The sequence below is a fragment of the Neophocaena asiaeorientalis genome, unplaced genomic scaffold (genome assembly GCF_003031525.2).
Source record: "Neophocaena asiaeorientalis asiaeorientalis breed wild unplaced genomic scaffold, Neophocaena_asiaeorientalis_V1.1 scaffold65, whole genome shotgun sequence".
Taxonomy (NCBI): Eukaryota; Metazoa; Chordata; class Mammalia; order Artiodactyla; family Phocoenidae; genus Neophocaena; species Neophocaena asiaeorientalis.
In genome coordinates this window covers 17,433,271-17,455,515 of record NW_020173215.1, presented here as the reverse complement: position 1 = coordinate 17,455,515, position 22,245 = coordinate 17,433,271, and positions in this window count along the sequence as shown.

Here is a 22,245-nt window from a genome sequence, read left to right as displayed (position 1 = left end):
CGTGGGCTCCCCGCATGCCTCAGGGGCAGTGGGTCCCTTGTCCGTGTCACGGGGTTGGTAGGAGGGGGCGAAGACCCAGACCCGGGCCTCCATCCCCAAAGCCCAGGCCCGCCCCACACCCGCCCTGCAGCGAGGCTTTCTCCTGTCCTCAGAGAGCAGAAGCCTCTCTTGCTGAAGAATCACCCTGGCTCCCAGACTTCAAGGGGCAGGACCGGAACCCCTCCAAGTGCTAAGCTCTCCCGGAAACTCCCTGCAGAGCAAATCCACAACCAGGTACCCTCCTTTGAACCACAGGAGCCAAGCACACAGTAGGGCCTCAGGCTCCATCTGGAATCACCACAGCTAGAACCCCACACGGTGAAATATACACAGAGCCGCAAGCCCACATCCGCCCAGGACTGGGGAAGTCCCTGGGCCTTCCGTGCCCTCCTCTGTTAATCCTCCCAGCAGCCCCCGAGTGGGTAACTTTATCCCACATATGGAGGCAGGGAACTGTGGCTCCAAGAGGGACAGGACTTGTGGAAGGAGGGGGCCGGGTGGAGCCCGTCCTTCTTGATCACCTCTGTGGTCAGTCTCTCCACCTGCCTACCAGCCTTCTTACGCTGGGACCCCTGGCTGCCCTGCTTCCCTCCTGCCTCCCCCTCAGACCCCACCCTCCATCCCCGAGTTCTAAATCCTCTCTCCCCCTGATGAGCCATTTCAGCACTGAAATGCACCCCCTTCTAGCCATCAGCATCTCATCTCCTCACTCTTCTCCCTGTTATCTGAGAATCCAACGCCCTCCGGACCCCGTCCCCGTCCCTGCCCCGGCAGAGCTGTCACAGCACTTGGCAGCCCTGTCCTCCTGGCATCGATGGCTCTGTGCTGTGATTCTCTGGATGTGTGTTGCCACCTCTCTCTCCACCTGCCTCGACTCCTGGGGGCCCAGCATGGGACAGCCTGGCCAAGAGGTCCCCAGCCTCATGTGGGGGGTCCACGGTGCTCCTAGGCACAAGCACCTTCACTTCCACTCCCCCGTCTGGAAGGCGGGCAGCTGAGGACCATGAGCCAGGGTCCCAGCATCACAGCTCTGCAGCCACCAGAGCGCTGGCTCCTTGAGGTGGCCCGCGTAATGCCCCCACACGTATGTCTACATCCTAATCCCCAGAACCTGTAATGTGACCTAATATGGAAAAACAGTCTTTGCAGACGGGATTGACTTAAGGATCTTGCCTTGGGAAGAGCATCCCGGATTGTCCAGGTGGCCCTAAATCCAAGGATGGGTGTCCTTGTCAGAAGGAAGCAGGGGGAGATTTGACCACACATACAGAGAAGGCAATAACTGAAGGTGGAGGCAGAGATGGGAGCAATGTAATCGCAAGCCCAGGCATGCCTGGAGCCACAGGAGCTGGAAGAGGCAGGAAGGACCCTCCCCTGGAGCCTCCAGAGGGAGCATGGCCCTGGGGCACCTTGATCTTGGATTTCTGGCCTCCAGAGCTGTGAGAGAGTAAGTTTCTGTTGTATCAAAGCCCCCGACTTGTGGCATTTTGTTACACAGCCCCAGGAAATGAATTCACCCTTTCACAAAAAGCTGCTGAGTCCAGAGAGATACTGGGTAAATTGAGTATGGGGCCTGTTGTGTGCATGGCCACGGCTGTGGTGTGATCAAGTGCAGCAGGGTGGGTGTGAGAGGCAGGAGGCTTCCTCCTGATCTCTGTACTGTAACAGTCAACACCCATCACGGCTACGTACACACCAGAGCTGAGCTCCTCATGGACATTTTTGCTTGATTTTCACAATGACCCTGTAAGGCAAGGGGTATTGTTGGCCTCATCTGACAAGTAGGAAAACTGAGGCAAAAAAGGGGAAGTGGCTCATACAGAGTAGCCTGCCTTGTTCTGAGGCATGTCGAGGAGATGGGTGGAGCAAGGGCAGCCATCCTGTGTCCATGAGGAGGGGTATAATTGATGCACCTGGATGGCAGAAGAGAAAGATCAGAAGGACTGGATCCCTATGACAACATGGAACGGACTAGCCCACCCTGAGACCGTCCACCTGGGTAACCTGCAGAAGTCCCGTGCGGGAAAAAGACGTGTCCTGTAGTTTACTACACACTATTAGGTGGGTGTGTTGTCCTGCTCTTGTTGCTTAAGGTCCTTTATTTAAAATGACAATAACAGGGAATAACCTGCTAAAAGAGCACGATTATGTGTCATCAGCAGAGCCGGCTCCCTCACTCACGGTGGCCAACTTCACGAAAGCTCTCCAGGCCGAGAGGCCGCTGTTACCCCCATTTTGTAGTTGAACAAACTGAGGCTCAGAGTGACTGTGTCGGTCAGTGAATGTGTTTTTTGAACGTTACTGAGTGCTAGATGCTGTGGGTGATTGTATTAGTCAGGTCAGGCTGCCATAATAAAATACCATAGATGGAGGAATTTATTCCTCCCAGTTTTGGATGCTGGAAGTCCAAGATCAAGGTGCTGGTTGCTTCAGTTTCTGGTGAAAGCCTGCTTCCTGGCTTGCAGATGGCCACCTTCTCGTTGTGTGCTCACACAGCAGAAAGAGAGCTCTGTTGTCTCTCCTTCTCACAAGGGCACTAATGCCATCATGGCGCCCCACCCTCATGACCTCATCTAAACCTGATCACCTACCAAAGGCCCCAAGCCAAAATATCACCATAAAAGGGTTAGGGCTTCAACATATGGAGTTTAGAGGGACACAAACATTCAGTCCTTAGCAGAGATGCAGGGAGACAGTGGCGAGCAAGGGATACAAGGGCCCTCATCCATGGAGCTGACATCCTGGTGACGACCTACAGAGAGAACACAGTTTGGCCAAGATTCCAAATCTGATTCCAAGCTTCTGTTTCTTCTCATGACACCACATTGTTAACCCACATGACTCTCAGATCACCTTTGTTTGACCTTGGGAGAGGAGCGGGGCAAGGCTTATTATTTCTTTATGCAGATGAGGACATCTTAGCCCCCTTCATTAAAGCCAAAGCAAGGGGGAATTCATCTGTCTACCCACCTACTCATCCATCCATCTACCCACCCCTCCATCCATCTACCAATCCTCCACCCATCCATCCACCCATCCACCCATCCATCCACCAATCCATCTACCCATCCACCCATTCATCTATCCATCCACCCACCCAACCATCCATCATCCACCTACGCATTCACCCATCCATCCATCTACCTATTCATCCATCCACCCACCCAACATCCATTTATCCATCCAATTACCCATCCACCCATCCATCCATGCATTTATTCAACAAAGATACCTTGAACAACACCCAAGGCCAAGACCCTCTCCCTCTTTCATCAAGTCAGTGCCCACTCTCAAATCTCCATTTGCTGCTCTGCTAAGCCTCTCAGAGGCCCAAAGGAGACTGGGCCTCAGGGCCTCCCACATGACGTGATGCTGCCAGTGGCCATAGTAACCATACTGAGAGCCTGCAGAGCCACCCGGGAACCTTCCATCTGGTGGCACCTTTGTCTCCATCCCACAGCAACTTTTCCAACTTTCAGGGGACTCCAAGGACCCCTCTTTCTCTGGGGGCCAAGTGAACGGGGGTACCACTCCAGAGGAGGGGAGGCCTGCCTTTCTTTCCCACCCATTGCTCTGCCTATGGGGCCCTGAAACTGATCTTCCATAAAGGGGAGCCCAGCCAAACTCAAAATGGAAAACAGACCCTGGGCAGCTAGAGAGTGTCTGGCCCAGACAGCCTGGGATCAAAGCAGCCTGGGCTGTCCACCAACCTCAGCACGGTGTCTGGTTATCAAATTTGCACTTGGCAATGTCTCTGCTCCCTCTCCTGGAGGGAGGGATGACCCACCCACGCCCAGCTGACGCCCCCTGCACAGAGGGGCTAGAGTGATGCCCCAGCTGATGGCCTACTGCCTCCTGCAAGGTGCTGCTGTGGGGACCTTGTTCTTTGAGTGTCATCTGTATACACAGCACTTTGTATCCAGCTAGTGCCATCTGTGCTGCAATCTGGCAAGCTGGTGTTCCTTGGCATCCACACTTCACCCATCCGGAAACTGTCAGTGCCCACAGCCCTGTGGCTGATGCATGGCACAGTTGGGACACAGACCTCCAAAGCCAGCACCCTTCAGGGGGCTGGTACTGCTTGTGCACATGGCTTTCTGCCCTCCTGTGGTCAGGGTGGATTAGAGTCAGGTGCTGTGAGTCTGGGTGTTCCTGTGGGGGAAGGATCCCTGTCTGGAATGGAACTCAAGGCAGCCCATAGTCTGACCAGAAGGGGGAAAGGGAGTAAAGGAGGAGAAGGCAGGACAACAGGTGCACATGCCCACTGTGGGTCCCTCGGGTCCCTTCATCAGCCAGCTTGCGCTGTGTAACCGACCACTGCAGGCACTGTGCAAACGAGAGTAAGCGTGCGGCTCATGTGGCTGTGGTTGACTGGGGGCAGACTGGGGAGCTCTGACAACCGGGGGAGATGACAGGGAGCCCCGCTCTGCCCCACGTGTCTCTCGTCCTCAACAGGCTAGCCCAGCACATTCTCGTGGCAGAGCACCCAGAGGGAGGTGGAAACACGCAAGTCTTCTAGAGGCCGAGGCTCTGAACGGGCACAACGTCACTTCTACCTCATTCTGTTGGTGAGGGAAAGCACGACCGAGTTACACGGCAAAGGCCTCGGAGAAAGAGCAGACTTGACCCCAGAATCGACCCCATGCTAGAGCTGGCTTTGTCCCCAGGGTGGACACAGCCATCTCAGCCACCGCCAGACTCCAGTGACCACCAGAGGCGCCCCAGCCATCCCCTTACCGTCATCTGGTCAGTTCATCTAGATGCCTATCATGTTCACCTACATGGGTGTCCAAGCCCGAGGGGTCTCTGACCCCAGCAGTGACCCCTGACTCTGCATAGCTGCGCTGTTTGCCACTGTGGCTTCACTGTCTCCCACCCGCGGGGCTGGGGGCTCAGCAGACACCCGCTGACCGGCTGAGTGACAGCTGCGGCGGAGAGAGGGATGCGGGGCCTGGAGCCTCACCTTCCTGAACGCGGCCTCGTCCATTATCGGCCAGGGGCGCTTGTCATCACACTGCGGGCGCAAATCAGAATCAAATGTGGTGCCCGAGACGGCGAGAATGCTCCATTTCACATTTGCAAAAAATCTGGGAGGGGACAAAGCTCTTTTCTGTCAACTTGAAAGGGAAGGAGAGGCGGCGAGGAAGGAAAGAAGCTGCGATAATTCTTTAAAACTTTGTTTTTCATTTTCCCCTCCTGGCTCCTTGGGCTCCAAGAGAGAACGGACCTAATCCCACAAGAAAGACGGCTCAGTCGGGGCCTAAGCAAACCCACGTGTCTCTGCAGCTCTTTAGATGTCTTGAAATGTTTTTCAAGTGTCCAGGCCCCCAAACTTTCAAGCATGTTTGCAGAAGAACTCTTCCCCACCGAGGCTGACAGGGGTTCGTTTCTCAGATCCTGAGCTGCTCCGGCCACATGCCTTCCACAGAGCCCCCTCTTTCCAGCTCTGTTTGAGAAGCACAGAGATCGACTTTGTTGCTTAAGAGGCATCAGGCACGTTATTCCTGTAACGTAGGCTAGAAAGGGGGGGCTCCACACAATGACGTCCCTGCCCAGGATCCACAGCCGGGCATGTCCCGCAGGGGCCCCTGTCCAGGGCTTAGCGCCTTCCAGCCTCTCCTAACCCCCAGGGGTCTTTTTGCACCTCCAAGCACAGGCGGCTTCCGGCCTGCAGGAGCCTTGCATTCCCCCCAGGGCAGGCTCATCTGTGTGTTTACAGTCTAGTCATCACAGAGGGACATTCAGGTCACTTGGTCTCCAGGGTACCTGGAGTCCTGCACTTGCACTCTTGCTGTTGTGTCAGAGAGGGCTCATCTGTGTCTCCTCATCCTCTCCCTGCCGCGGGAGGTTGACCTGGAGGGTCACATCCCCTGGACTTCCGTGCCCTGTGCCTTCCAACTGGACCTGGCCAATAGGGAGCTCCAGCGGAGGTCAGAGGGAGGGAGGAGAGAAAGGGCAGAGTCCTCAGGGCCCGGGGCTTCCCCATGAGGTCGCTAGAACTGCAGCACCTGGAACAGAAGGTCTCTTCCCCTTTCTCTCGCTCTTTCCCTCCCTCCATCTCTTTCCTCTCCCCTCTTCGTCCCTCGCCCCCTCCCTCTCTCTTGTGCCATCATAACTGCTCCTTTCTCTTGTCCCGTCAGGACTAGAGGTGGTAACAACTCGGCTGCTACTAACCCTTGCACTAAATGCTCCCTCACGGCCCGCTATGCCCACGCCTTTGTAACGAAGCCCCTCTAGCGGTCCTGCCATCTGGTGGTCCCTTGATGACACATACACCTCCCTAGATAAAGCTGTGTTAGGGGGGATGAGCAGAGAGCTCTAGAGTGGCCAGCACTGGGGCCCTGGCTCAGCTGCTGCCCTGCTGGAGATGGAGCACACCTGTCACACAGACTCAGCAAGCCTGGTGGGGACCCGCTGTGAACTTCATTCATCCAGGTGCACTGCACCCAACATCTGCTTCAATCCCTGCAACAGCCAATAGTTGGGCCTCAGTGTTTGTTCAGGGAACAAAGGAATACATGGATGAGGCAATTTCCAAGCTTTGGCAGGTTATGGCCCAGCAGGTGAAGGGAGAAGGCTTGACCGAGATGAAGGGTAAATACTGAGCAGGCGAGGGAGCCATGATAGGAAACAGAGGAAGAAAAATAGACCAGAGTGCAAAACCTAGTTCTGCCCTACCAGCTGTGTGACCTTGGGCAGGTGTGTGAACTTCTCTGTGCTTCAGCCTCTTTACCTGCAGAACAGAGCAGAGAAGTGCTGTCTAGCCTTCTTTCTGTGCCAGGATACTGTGCAGGTCAATTGAGGAAATGATTTGTAGATGATTAAATCCTGCTTGTGAAAATTATCAGTGCCATTATTCATGACTATCACTGACCAACCTGGGATTCTGACTCCTCCCAACCTCCCCAAGTGCCACTATAAGCTCACAGAAGACACACAGCCCCTTCTCAGTCTGGCACCCCTACATGGCCCCAACCTCGGCATCCGCCTACCCCCATGCTTCCCACTCACTTAGCTCGCAATGGACCATAGAACTAAATGTAAGAGCTAAAACTATAAAACTTATAAATAAACTTGGGATAGGCAAATTCTTAATAGAACACAAAAACACTAACTATAAAAGAAAAAATTGACACATTGGGCTTGATAAAACTTTTGTTTTACAAAAGAAACTTTTAAAGATAATGAAAAAGATGAATCGCAGACCGGGAGAAAAGAGTTACAAAATATATATATGGTAAAGAATTTCTATCCATTATACACACACACACACACACACACACACACAAATCAATAAGGTAACTAAACTTAAAAGTGCACAAGAGATTTGAACAGTATGTAACTAAAGAATATATATTCCAGGACTCCCTGGGCCACACAGCCAGATGCACTGGGCTCTGGCCCCACTCTCCAGTTGGCCAATAACCTCTAGACAAGGCAGGGCCTGGCAGCCAACCAGGCTGGGGACCAGTACCACCTACCAGTGCAGCCACAGTAGTCAGTCCTGCCACAACAGAAGGGCCCATGCGATCCACATAGGGGGCACCCCTAGAGCATACAGCTCTGGTGACTGGAGGGGACTGTGCTGCTGGGACCCACAGGGTGTAGCCTACATAAGGCCACTTCTCCAAGATCAGAAAATGTAAACAACCTAACAAATCATAGAAATAAAAACAGAGAATTAGGCAAAATGAGGCAATGGAGGAATATGTTCCAAACAAGGGAACAAGATAAAACCCAGAAGAAGAACTAAGCAAAGTGGAGAAAATCAATCTACCCAGTAAACAGGTCAAGGTAATGACCATAATGGTGCTCAGCAAACTCAGGAGAAGAACGGATGAACGTAGCGAGAAGTTTAACAAAGAGTTAGAAAATATAAAGAAGAACAAAACAGAGTTGAAGGATAAAACAACTGAAATAAAAAGGAAACCACAAGGAATCGACAGTAGATTAGATTATGCAGAGGAATGAATCAGCACACTAGAAGATGGAGTAGTAAAAATCACGAAGCTGAACACACAAAAGAAAAAAGAATTTTTAAAAATGAAGATAGTTTAAGAGACCTCTGGGGCAACATCAAGTGTACTAACTCAGGGATCCTAGAAGAAGATAGAGAGAAAGGGGCAGAGAACTTATTTGAAGAAATAATAGCTGAAAACTTCCCCAAACAGATCCAGGAAGTACAGAGAGTCCCAAACAAGATCAACCCAAAGAGGTCCACACCAGCACACATCGTCGTTAAATGGCAAAAATTAAAGATAGAGGGAGAATCTTAAAAGCAGCAAGGGAAAAGCAGCTAGTTATGTACAAGGGAACTCCCATAGGCTATCTGCTGACTTTTCACCAGAAACTTTGTAGGCCAGAATGGAGTGACTTGACATATTTAAAGTGATGAAGGGAAAAAAACCTACAATCAAGAATATTCTACCTAGCAAGGCTGATTCAGAAGTGAAGGAGAATAAACTAACACACCATTGTAAAGCAATTATACCCCAATAAAGATGTTAAAAAAAAAAAGACGTGAAGGAGAAATAAAGATTTTTACAGACAAGCAAAAGCTAAAAGAATGGCAACACCAGTAAACTGGCTTTACAAGAAAGGTTAAAAGACTTCTCAAGTGAAAAAGAAAAGACTATACTAAAAATATGAAAATTAAAAAAAGAAAAATCTCACTGGTAAAGGCAAATACAGTAAAGGTAGTAGATCATTCACTTTCCAAGCTATAGTAGGAAGGGTAAAAGACAAAAGTAGTAAACTCATCTATATCCACAATAAATAGGGGATACACAAAACAAAAGATGTAAAATATGATGTCAAAAACATTAAACATGGTGGAGGGGGAGCAAAACGGCAGGGTTCTTGGAATGCACTCAAAATGAACCGATTATCAACCTCAAATAATGGTGTATATATGTATATCCCTCCTAGTAACCACTAAACACAAATCTATAATAAATATGCACATACAAAAAAGAGAAAAGAATCAAAACATAACACTAAAGATAGTCATTATGTCACAAGGGAAGAGAGTGAAAGAAGAAGAAAGGAACAAAAAAGAACTACAAAAACAACAAGAAAATGAACAAAACGGCGATTAAGTACATACCTATCAATAACTGCTTTAAAAGTAAATGGACTAAATGCTCCAATCAAAAGACAGAGTGGCTGAATGAATACAAGACCCAAATATATGCTGCCTCAAGAGACTCATTTCAGATCTTAAGACACACACAGACTGAAAGTGAGAGTACGGAAAAAGGTACTGCATGCAAATGGGAATGAAAAGAAAGCTGGTGTAGCAATACTAGACAAAGTATCAGAAAAAATAGACTTTAAAACAAAGACTGTAACAAGATACAAAGAAAGACATTACATACTGATAAAGGGCTAAATCCAACAAGAAGGTATAACAATTTTAAATATGTATGCATCCAGCATAGGAGCACCTAAATATATGAAACAAGTCTCAGACAAAAAGGAGAAATCGACAGTAACGTAATAACAGTAGGAGACTGTAGCACCCCACTTACATCAATGGACAGATTGTCCAGGCAGAAAATCAATGAGGAAATACTGCCCCTAAATGACACATTAGAACAGATGGACTTCATAGATATACAGAGAACATTCCATCCAAAAGCAGCAGAATATACATTCTTCTCAAGTGCACATGGAACATTCTCCAGGATAGATCACATGCTGGGCCACAAAGCAAGTCTCGGTAAATTTAAGAAGATGGAAATCATATCCAGCATCTTTTCCAACCACAACGGTATGAGCCTAGAAATTAACTACAAGAAAAAAAAAACTGCAAGAAACGCGTGGAGGCTAAACAATATACTACTAAACAACCAATGGGTCACTGAAGAAATCAAGGAGGAAATTTAAAAATACCTCGAGACAAATAAAAGTGGAAACACAATGATCCAAAACCTACTGGACACAGCAAAAGCAGTTCTAAGAGGAATGTTTATAGCTATACAATCCTACCTCAGGAAACAAGAAAAATCTCAAATAAACAACCTAACCTTACACCTAAAGGAACTAGAAAAAGAAGAATAATCAAAACCCAAAGTTGGTAAAAGGAAAGAAACAATAATGATCCCAGCATAAAATAAATAAAATAGAGACTAAAAAAAAAAAGAAAGAAAAGATCAATGAAGCTAAGAGTTGTTGTTGTTTTTCTTTGCGTTACACGGGCTTCTCACTGTCGTGGCCTCTCCTGTTGCGGCGCACAGGCTCTGGACGCGCAGGCTCAGCAGCCATGGCTCACGGGCCCAGCCGCTCCGCGGCACGTGGGATCTTCCCGGACTGGGGCACAAACGCGTGTCCCCTGTACTGGCAGATGGACTCTCAACCACTGTGCCACAAGGGAAGCCCAATAGTTGATGTTTTGAAAAGATAAACAAAATTGAAAAACCTTTAGCTAGACTCATCAAGAAAAGAGAGGACCCAAATAAATAAAATTAGAAACGAAAGGGAATACATTACAACTGAGACCCCAGAAACAAAAAGGACCATAAGAGATTACTATGAACAAATATACATCAATAAAACAGACACCCTAGAAGAAATGGACAAATTCCTAGAAACGTACAATCTCCAAAGACTGAATCAGGAAGAAATAGAAAATACGAGCAGACCAATTACCAGTAATGAAGTTGAATCAGTAATTTAGAAACTCCCAACAAATAAAAGGCCAGGGCCAGACAGCTTCACAGGTGAATTCTACCAAACATTTAAAAAGTTAACATCTATTCTTCTCAAACTATTCCATAAAATTAAAGAGGATGGAACACTCCCAAACTCATTCTACAAAGCCAGAATACCCTGATACCATAACCAGACAGAAACATCTAAAAGAATAAAAAAAAAAAAGAAAGAAAGAAAGAAAGGGAGAAAAGAAAATTGCAGGCCAATATCACTGATGAACATGGATGCAAAAATCCTCAACAAAATTTTAGCAGCAGCAATATGAATTCAACAGCACATTAAAAGGATTATACATCATGATCAAGTACATACAACTCAACATCAAGAAAAAATAAAAACAAACAACCCGATTAAGAAATGGGCAGAGGACCTGAATAGACATTGTATGTCCAAGGAAGACATACAGATGGCCAAGTACAAGAAAAGATGCTAAACATCACCAACAGGGAAATGAAAATCAAAACCACAATGAGATACCACCTCACATCTTTCAGAATTGCTGTTATCAAAAAGACAACAAATAATGAGTGCTGGCAAGCATGTGGAGAAAAGGGAACACTTGCGCACTGTTGGTAGCAATGTAAATTGGTGTATCTGCTATGGAAGACAGTATGAGGTTCCTCAAAAAATTAAAAATAGAGCTACTATATGATTCTAAGCAATTCCAAGTCTGAGTATTTTTCTGAAGAAAAAAATACACTAATTCAAAAAGACATACACACCTGTATGTTCATTGCAGCACTATTTCCAATAACCAAGATATGAAGCAACTTAAGTGTCCATCAATAGGTGAATGGATAAAGAAGATACTTTACACACACACACACACACACACACACACACACACAATGGAATACTACTCAGCCATAAAAAAGAATGGTTTGGGGTTTTTTTTGTGACAATGTGGATGAACCTAGAGGGTATTATGCTAAGTGAAATGTCAGACAAAGAAGACAAACACCGCATGATTTCACTTATATGTGGAATCTAAAAACAAATACACAAACCAACAAACAAACATAACAAAACAGAAACAGGCTCATAGATACAGAGAACAAACAGGTGGTTTCCTGAGGGGATGAGTGAAATAGGTGAAGGAGATTAAGAGGGACACACTTCCAGCTGCAAAATAAATGAGTCGTTCGTATATAATGTACAGTGTGGGGAATATAGTCAATAACTATGTAATAACTTTATATGGTGACAGGTGGTGGCTAGACTTATCCTGGTGATTGTTTTGTGATGTATAGAAATATCAAATCACTATACCGTGCCCCAGGAACTAACATAGTGTTGTAGGTCAAGGACACTTCAATTTTTAAAAAGCTCACAAACTAAACAAACCAAAAACAAACAAAAAAGAAGAGATATTAATGTTCAATAAGCATGGGAAAAGAAGCCCAACATCACTAATCTTTAGGAAGATGCAAATTAAAACACAATGAAATGCCATTACACTCCCCAAGCATGGCTAAAAGTAAAGACCAACCACACCAAGTGTTGGCGAAGACATGGAACAAATGAAGCTCTTATCCTGCTGGAATGGGAGGATTACAAGTCGTGTCACCTCTTTGGAGCCAGGTTGGCAATTTCTTATAAAGTCAAACAGATATTTACCATGTGACCCAGCAATTCCGCTCCTGTTTATTTACACATGAGTAATAAAATCACATGTTCACACAAAGACCTGTACACAAATGTTCAGAGCAGTGTCCTCCACTGGGGGCCAATTGGGGGGGTTATGTTTTTTAATCCTTATGAACTCATGAATTTAAACGTATTTAATGCATCTTAGAGCACTGCAGTTAATATCTGCATTCTTCTTAGTGAAGTTCAAATTTTGCAGGTTTGGCCAGTGGTGGCCTCATCTCTTTGACTTATGAGTCGTTTTTTAAGAAGGTCTTTTTTTAAGAATGTGGTGAAATATACACAATATAAAATGTACCATTTTAATCCTTTTTATTGAAGTTTAGTTGATTTACAATGTTGTGTTAGTTTCAGGTGTACAGCAAAGTTGTTCAGACTTATGGGTTATTATAAAACATAGAGTATGGTTCTCTGAGGAGGTCCTTGTTGGATTTTAACCACAGTTCAGTGACATTAAGTACATTCACACTGTTGTACCACCATCTCACCACTATCCATCCACAGAAAATTTCCATCATCTTTTCCAAATAGAAACTCTATCTTTGTAAAACACGAATTCCTCCTTCCCTTCTCCCCCAGCCCCTGCACCCATCATTCTACTTTCCCTATAAATTTGACTCCTCTAGATACCTCATATAAATGGAATTATATAATATATGTCTTTTTGTGACTGCCTTGTTTCGCTTAGCATGGTGTCCTCAAGGTTCACCTATGCTGTAGCATGTGTCTGAATCTCCTTCATTTTTTAAGGTGGAATATTATTTTGTTGTATGAAAAGATCACACTTTGTTTATCCTTTCTTCCGCAGCCTCTGTGAGTGGAACTAGCCTGTGTGCAGAAGGTGCCTGGCGATATTTTTGAGTAGAAGAATGACGAGGGTCAGGGTACTGGATATGTCACTTCCTCTGTATCCCCTTATGCCTTATAGGACATCTGTTTACACACCTGCTTGTCTCGCCCATGTGACCCTAAGCTCCGTGAAGGTGGCGATAAATCTAATCTGTTTATTCTCCAAATATATAACGATATACCTGGCAACACTGAGTGTTGGTGAGTGGACAGTTATAAACGGGATTTGGGTGAGTCAAGGGGCCTGGAAAGGCCGAAAGGACGGGGCTAGGACAGAGACTGGGCTGACTTTTGGAGAGGGGGAGGAGCCCACGCCTGCGGTCAGCACCAGGGACAGCTCCCAGCACCACCGCCCAGGGCTCTCCCATCATCCCCATCTCTGTGTGGATACCCTGGGCCTGAGGGCTCGGATGGGGAAGGCCCCTCCTGCGGTTGGTTCCCTGTGTCGCGTCTCCTGGGGTCCCAGGACGCATCAGACAGTGGCACACCCTTTCCTCGGAGGATGTGGATTCAGCTGGTGAATTCTGGCTGGTTGGGTGGGGAAATGGAACAGGAGACGCTTAATGGCTAAGAAGGGCAGTGCAGAGGGGCCGGTGAGGGTTTTACGTTTTACTCACCTGGTAACTGAGGACTGCGGGGCCAGACCCTGCTCCAGGCAGGGGCTCCTCCATCATGAGAAGAACACTGGTCTGGGGGCAGGAGGTTTGATCTCGGACCGGACCTTACGAAGTCACATCACGTCTGCAGAACCAAAGTTTCACTGGTGGGTCTGGAGGTGGGCACTCCCGCACCCTCTTGAGCTGTGGTGTAGGGGACTTGTCTCTCCCTTCCGACCACCCACCTCTAGAGGCAGACCGAGGCTTTGACCCTCGACTCTGAGACGGTCGCCGGGGGAAATAAACCTTCTGTCTTGGTGGAGAGAAAGGAAGCCTAAAACGGGCTTGAGCAAGGAGGTGGGTGGGATCAGGCCCAGCCTCTCACCAGCTCTGAGACCTCGGGGTTATTCAATTACAAACGGGCACAGTCACACCCACGAGGGAGACACGAGCTGGTGGTCTCGTGCTTCACGCTCACGGGTCCCACGCTGCGCAGAGGACCCGGCAAAGAAAGCAGCCCCTGCCCCCCTTGCCCTCCCCGCAGTGGCGGGACCCCGTCTGAGTGTCGGTGGGCAGATGAGGCTGTGGCCTGAGCTGTGTTCCTTTCCTGGTCTCCTGACTGTCAAGCTGTGCCCTCTCTTCCAGAAAAGCTTCTAAATTTAGGCAAACGTCTTTTCCTCGGATGAGAAAGGCACTGCTGGGAACCAGAATAGCTCAGAGTGGGGCGGGAGTGGCCCAGGTAGGACCCAAACGGGAGCAGTTTCCCAGCGTCCTCCTCAGATCAATCTCTGACAAATTATTTCTGGAACCGTGCTTTTTAAAACGAGGTCGCCACCTCCCTTTCCTCTGAGAGTGTCGGCCACAGGCAGGATGCAGGTCTCTGCCCCTTCCCACACAGGAAGTGTCCCCTTCTTGCTGAGAATTTGGTGGGAAGGCCGCAGATGTGGGATTCGGGGACCCCTGGAGGCCCATCTGTCCACACTGGGACATGCGCCGGTTGATGTGTGATGTCCTTTCCTGCTCAGGTGTCCAGTATCCCAAGTTTCTCCACCTCCCTGGTGTGTGTGGGGGGTCAATTCAGAAACGTGTATGATTTAAAGGACAGCTGTCATTAGAGGTATGCAGCCCGTGCCTGGTGATTTACTTTATTTTCAAACTCACAACAAACCCTGAGAGTAGATGTCATTACTGCCATCTGACAGACAAGCCAGCTGCGGCTCAGAGAGGTCACCAACGTGCCCGGTCACAGGGGACAGGGCAGAGCAGGAACCAAACCCAGGCCTGTTTGACTCCAAAAATCTTCCTTTCCCCAGACTCCTCCCGAGCTCTTTAGTCAGCTCATAGCAGGTAACAGGCCCCGGGATGGTGTCGGAGATGTGGAGACAAGTCAGAAACAGCCCCTGCCTCAAGGGCCCACGGAACAGAGGGAAAGCTTGGTACTGACGAATGTTAACAAGATCGATACCCAAGAAAGAAGCTGTGTGGCGGGGTGAATAACACCCTCCAAATCCAGGTCCACCTGGAACCTCAGGGTGTGGCTATATTTGGAGGTGGGGTGTTTTGCAGGAGGTCATCCTGGATTAGGCTGGGCCTTAAATCCAAGGACAAGTATCCTTATAGGAAGAGGAGAAAACACACAGAGGGGAGGCCACGTGAAGATGGAACAGAGACTGGAGGGATGAGGCCACACGCCCAGGGATGCCTGGGCCTTCAGCAAGAGGAAGAGGCAGGAAGCATCCCCTGCTAGAAGCCTCGAGGGAGCCTGGTCCTGCCGACATCTTGATTTAGATTGCTGGCCTCCAGAGCCGTGAGAGAATCAGTATCTGTAGTTTCAAGGCCCAAGTTTGTGGTAGTTTCTTACAGGGACGCTAGGAGTCTCACCCCCTGGGACCGGAGTGGGTCAAGCCAGCAGGTTCTGTGCTCCCACAGGGAGGAGACCCCTGGGCCTCTGTCACTCGCCCATGAAATGACAGAGGTGGAGATGTAAGGGAGTCCTGTGCAGCCCCGCAACGTTGAGTTCTCAAGCCTGAGGAGAATCAGCTCATGAAACACAGACAGCCCGGCCCCGGAACATCTGATTCCACAGGTCTGGGGCTCGAGAATTGGCCTCTCCAGCAAGTGTCAGGGATCCTGATGCTGCAGCTCCAGGGACCCCCCATTCCAAGCCCCTTAACCTGGTGGTGCACCTCCCTTCTTCCCCCACTGGCCCCCCAGCTTCTGGGGATGTTGGTGCTAATGGCTCCCAGACCCCCTCCTCTCTGGGGAACAGCCCCCAGCCAGCCTGAGCCACCTGGCCTGGCGATGCCAGGGCTGAGCCCACCCTTCCTCACCAGGTGGCCTGTGGCCATTGCCTGTCTGATGCTGAGACAAACGCCCAGCCCTACAGCCTCGAGGGGCCCAGAGACATGCTGCCATCCTGCAGTTTCTCCTGAGAGTGTGCCCCCAATAAGCCACTTGCATAGAATCCCTGACTCAGGCTCTGCTTCCAGGGAACTGATATAATATTGAATACAAATCCACCCACCCATCCAACAAATAGTGAGCTGTGTGGGTCAGCAAGAGAGAAGACCAAGGAGGTCCTGCCCTCAGGGGGTATTCAGATAATCACAGAAACAGCCCCACAGAACGTGAACTCTTTTTTGAAATTTTATTTTATTGAAATATAGTTGATTTACAATGTTGTGTTAGTTTCAGGTGTAAAGAACATGAAATCTTATCTGCTACAGCCAGTCCACAGTTCCTGGGAAGGGCTAGCAGGGGTCTGAAGAATGAGCGGGAATGAACCGGTGAAGCGCAGAGAGAAGGGCAGTCCAGGCAGAGGGAACAGCACGTGCAAAGGCCAGGAGGCAGGCGTGAGCTGGAGGAATCAGGCCCGTGTGACTGGTGGGCCTGAGAGGGAGAGGCCGGGAGTCTGGACAGGTAGCCCCAGGCGCCCTTAGTAACTGCTCTTTGCCTCCAGAGCACTGGGCAGACCCCGGAGGGAGAGGACGGGGCTGGTGCTGGAGGGGACATGCCCCTTGAGAGGGTCACCATGGCTTCAAGGCCGCAGAACTGTCCTGTGTCTTGCAGTGGGTCGGGGGCACAGATGTGAGAAGGTGCCTGGCCATCGGGGTGTCCCAAGTACCACTGCGGAAGGTCCCCCAGGTCTCCCTGAATCTGGATGGGACCCTCCCAGGGCACGTAGCCCAGCTGCCACTCCCCGCATCGCTCAGCCCCTCCCCCCTCTGCCCGCAGCTCTTTGGCCCCTGCTTCTCTTCACGGCAGCGCATCGGGAGAGGCGCCTGAGTCACTGCCTCTCATCACCTCCTGCTGCTGCTAAAACCCCTCCAGACAGCCCCACCAGCCACTCCCCAACGTGTCCCAAAGGAGACCACCACTGGCCTCCGCGTTGCAGCCCAGTGGCTGCCTCTGTGTCCGCGTGACGTGGCCGCTCCTGGCACTGATTCGGCTGGACCATCTCTCCTCCAGGAAACGCCTTCCTTACATGCTCTCCATGGCAATCGCCTCCCTCCTGCCTCAGTCTCCTCGCTGGCTCTGCCTTTTCCCCTTGACTTCCAAGCTCTGGAGGGCTCCAGGGTTCTGCCCTCTGTTCTCGTCTCTGGCCATGAACATTCCAGGTGATCTCATCCATCTATAGCTAAGAGCCCACCCCCACCCCCTCCAAGTTCACAGCTCCAGCCTGGCCTTGAACTCCAGACCCACAAGGTCAGCTGCCAACTCGGCCTCTCCACCTGGTGCCAATAGACATTGTCAACCTAGGGCCCCTGACCTGTTACACCTGCAGCCTCATAGTTAGAGGGGACATAAATCCCGAGTCATCTTGGGTGTCTGCACAGTCCTCCCACCCATATCCAAGCTGCCAGTAAGTCCTGCTGACTCAGCCTTCAAAATACACCCAGACTCAGACCATTTCTCCCTCTTCTGCTCCTCACTGCCTAAGCCACCATCATTCCAGTCTCTTTACTGGTCTCCCTGCTTTACTATTCCCCCCAGAGACTGTTCTTGAAGCAGCAGCCAGCATGATCTTTTTTCTCACCTCACTTCTTTTCTCTGCTCCAAAGCCCCCAGCGATTCCTCATCTCACTCAGAGTAAAAGCCAAAGCCCTCCCAATGCTTTAAATGGTTACCCCATCTGGCCCCCGTCACCTCCCCGTCACTCACTCTGGATCGGCCACTCTGCTCCTGGAGCGTCCAGACACAGCTCACCCCAGGACCTTTGCACGGTCTGCCCTTTCCATTCAGAGCACTCTTCTCCAGTCAGCTGCCCAGCACACTCCCTGAAGTCTATGTTCAAACAGCCCTTCTCAGTGAGGCCTGCCCTGGCCATGGTGTTCAAAATTGCAACCCCCAGCTCCACGCCCACCCCCAAGCTCCTCTACCCTACTGTAAACACGTAAAACCTTCTGTTACACTATTGAAATTGCTCTCCCCACTAAGCTGTAAGCTCTGTTGCAGGCAGGGAGGTTTGTTCGTGTTGTTTTTCACGGATGAATCCCCAGCACCTACGACATAGTAGACTCGGGTGCTCCAACCTCTGGAGATGACTGCATAGAGGAGAAGCAGATGCAAAGAGGTCCGAGAAGAGCAGCAGGGAGGTAGGTGGAAGCAAGGGGGTGCTCTTCCCACCCAAAGTCAGCCCACGCCCGGCACTCAGCAGCTCTGCTCCCCACAGCTTCTCAGGACACGCATGTCTCTGATGAACAGGGGCTGGTGTTTCTCTAAGGCTGGTGCTAAACCTGGGCGCGCATCAGAATGACCCGTGGGGCTTCTTAAAACGGGCTGCTGGGCACCACCTCCCCAATTTCTGATGCAGTAAAACCGGGTTAGCGCTGAGAATTTGCATCTCTAAGTCCTCCTGATTGATTCTGATAATGCATCTCTATAGAACAGTGGAATTTCTGGGACGTAGGGTATGCGCGTCTTCAGCTGTACTAGAAATTGCTTTACAAAGTAGTCCCATCGATCTGTATCCCATCAGTATAGGACCGTAAGTCAAGTGTCCACATACACATAGGTCTGTGTCTAAATATCCCATTTAACTACCTGTAGACACACCTTGTTTCATTGTGCTTTGCTTTACTGTACTTCACAGACACAGTGTGTTTTACAAATTGAAGGTCGGTGGCATCCCTGCGTTGAACAAATCTAACCGTGCCATTTTTCCAAAAGCATCTCCTCGCTTCATGTCCCTGTGTCGCGTTTTGATAATTCTCTCAATATTTCAAATTTTTTCGTTATTACTATATTTGTGATGGGGATCTGTGATCAGTGATCTTTGCTGTCACTATTCCAAAAAGTTACTACTGGGCTTCCCTGGTGGCGCAGTGGTTGAGAGTCCGCGGGTTCGTGCCCCGGTCCGGGAAGATCCCACGTGCCGCGGAGCGGCTGGGCCGTGAGCCATGGCCGCTGAGCCTGCGCGTCCGGAGCCTGTGCTCCGCAACGGGAGAGGTCACAACGGTGAGAAGCCCGCGTACCACACACACAAAAAACAAAACAACAACAAAAAAGTTACTACTTGCTGAAGGCTGAGAAGACGGTTAGCACTTTTTAGCAATAAAGTATTTTCTATTAAGGTGTGCACATTGTTTCTCTAGATATAATTCTATAGGCTACAGTATAGCGTCAACGTAACTTTTACGTACGCTGGGAAGCCAAGCGTCTTGTTTTATTGTGGTGGTCTGTAACTGACCCGTAGCATCTCCGAGGTCTGCCTGGATAGCCTAGTCATGCACCAATATCACACCACCCTTGTGACTATAACTTTGCAACACTCACGGTGTCTAGTAAGGAGAACTCCTCCTAGCCTCACCACCTTCTTCATCCGTGTCTGGCTAATTGTGGCTTTTTTGCTGTTCCGCTTAAATTTTACAATTGGTTTACCAAGTTTTATTGACAAGAAATCTGTTGGGTATTTGATTGGAATTGTATTGAATCTATAGATTCACTAGGGGAGAAACTGACCATTGAGTTTTATCCACAAGAGAACTCACCATTAGGGCTTATCTGTTGTCTTCCAGTAAATATTTTATAATTTTCTACCTAACCTTCTGTACATATTTTCTCAGGTGTATTTCTTAATGCCTCATTTCTTGCTGCTATTAAAAATTAGCATTTTCTAACTGCTGTTGTCATACAAATGCAATTGACTTTAATTTATTCCTGTTCTAAATAGAAACTTTACTAAATTCTCTTATTACTTCTAATAGATTCTGTGTTATTATTTTGGGTTTTCTATGTAGAAAAACCATACTGTAGAATAATAATGACAGTTCCATTTCTTCTTTTATAATTGTTATGTAGCTTAGTTCTTTTTCTTGTATTTACTGCCTGTTATTACCAATACAAGGTGGATAGAAGTGTGATTAATGGATTTTGTGTTAGACTTTAAAGGAATTGGGGTTTTTTTGTTTCATTACTGAGTATGACATTTACAGTAAGATTTTTTTGTTTTGCTTTTCTTCGCATTTTTGTTTTTTAGATATTCTTCATCAGGTTATAGAAGCTCCAGTCCAACCCTAGTTGCTAATATAGTAAGTTCTTAAAGGACTCAAATGGATTTTACTGATCAATTTTGTAAAATATTTTCAATATCTATTAAGATGATCATGTAAGAAAAACAAAAAGAAAAATGATTATGATATAATTTCTCCTTTTATCTGCTCATGTAATGAATGATATTAATGTTTCTAACGTTGTAACAATTTTGCATTCTTGGAATGAACCCCAATTAATCATGACTTATTACCTTTTATGCACTGTAGAATTTGATGTGGTAGTATTTTTTGTTGGATTTTTACACCTAACTTCATGCGTGACTTTTTCTAATTAATCTAATTTTTGTATCAAAAATGAGCTGGAAAAGATGTTCCATGACATACGTCATCAGGGAAATGCAAATTAAAACAACAGTGAGATACCACTCCACACCTATTAGAATGGCTAAAGAACTTTGTGTCCACACAGAAACCTGCACACAAATGTTTATAGTAATTTTATTCATAATCTCCAAAACTTGGAAGCAACCAAGATGTCCTTCAGCAATTTAAACTGTGGTGCATCCAGACTGTGGAATATTATTCAGTGCTAAAAAGAAACAAGCTATCAAGCCATGAAAGGACATGGAAACTTAAGTGCATACGACTAAGTGATAGAAGCCAATCTGAAAAGGCTACATACTGTGTGATTTCAACTCTATGACATTTTGGAAAAGGCAATGTGGAGACAGTAAAAAGGTCAGTGGTTGCCAGGAGTTGGAGGTTGTGGGAGCGGAAGGAGGGTGGGATGAATGGGTGGAGTGCAGAGGATTTGGGGGCATTGAAATTATTTTTTATGATACTATAATAGTGGCTACATGTCACTGTACCCTTGTCAGAGCACACAGAATGTACAACACTAAGAGCGAACCCTAATGTAAACTACGGACTTCGGTGATTATGACGTGTCCGTATAGGCTCATCTACTGTAGCAGATTGTAACAAATGTGCCATCCCGTAGGGGATGTTGATAATGGGGGAGGCTCTATGGGGGTGGCAGGAGTTATATGACAAACCTTCCTCTAAATTTTGCTGTGCACCTTTAAAATGCTCTTTAAAATAGTCTATTTTTTTTAAATGAACTAGAATATGTTTCCTATTTTTCTATTCTCTCAAAGAATTTTGGAGTGATTGGGGTTATTTGTTCCTTGAATATTTGGTTGTACTGACCTGTAAAACATCTAGGATTGTGCGTGTGTGTGTGTGTGTGTGTGGTGTGTGTGTGTGTGTGTTTCTGGGAAGATTTTTAAACTACTGATTCTGTTTCTTTAATGCTTATAAGATCTCTTCTTGACTTCTTTTCCGTATTTTCTATGTCACTGTCTCTTTGGGTTACATCCTGGGTGATTTCTTCATGTCTCTTTTGCCTTTCAGTAATTCTCTCTGTAGCTGTATCGACTCTGTTGGTTAATGGTTTTTCTAATTGCAGTCTTTACATTTTCAGCTTCTAGAATTTTTTTTTTTTTTGCTTCTTTCAAATGGTTGATGATTTCTTCTCCTGGGTCAAATTTTCAACACCAACTTTTAATTCTCTAAATATATTCATTGATGATTCCACTGTTGCAGTCTCTGTGGATCTAATTCCACAGATTTTAAATGTTGTGACTTTTCCTCGGGTATTATTTTTTCACTAGTATTTTATATTAATTGTAACTTACTTTGTAGAAAATGTCTCGAGGCCTGGGTTGAATGCACCCCCTGGGCAGATCTGCACTCCCTCCTGCCTGCTACCTGGAGTCTCCAGCGTCCTAGGACCACTCTAAGCCTCACTCCCACCTTACTTTTGTTGGCTGAGGGGATGCACAGCGGTGTGACTCCAGGCCCTCGTGGGAGGAAGTCTCACGGGAGCTTTCTCTGCTCTACTCAGA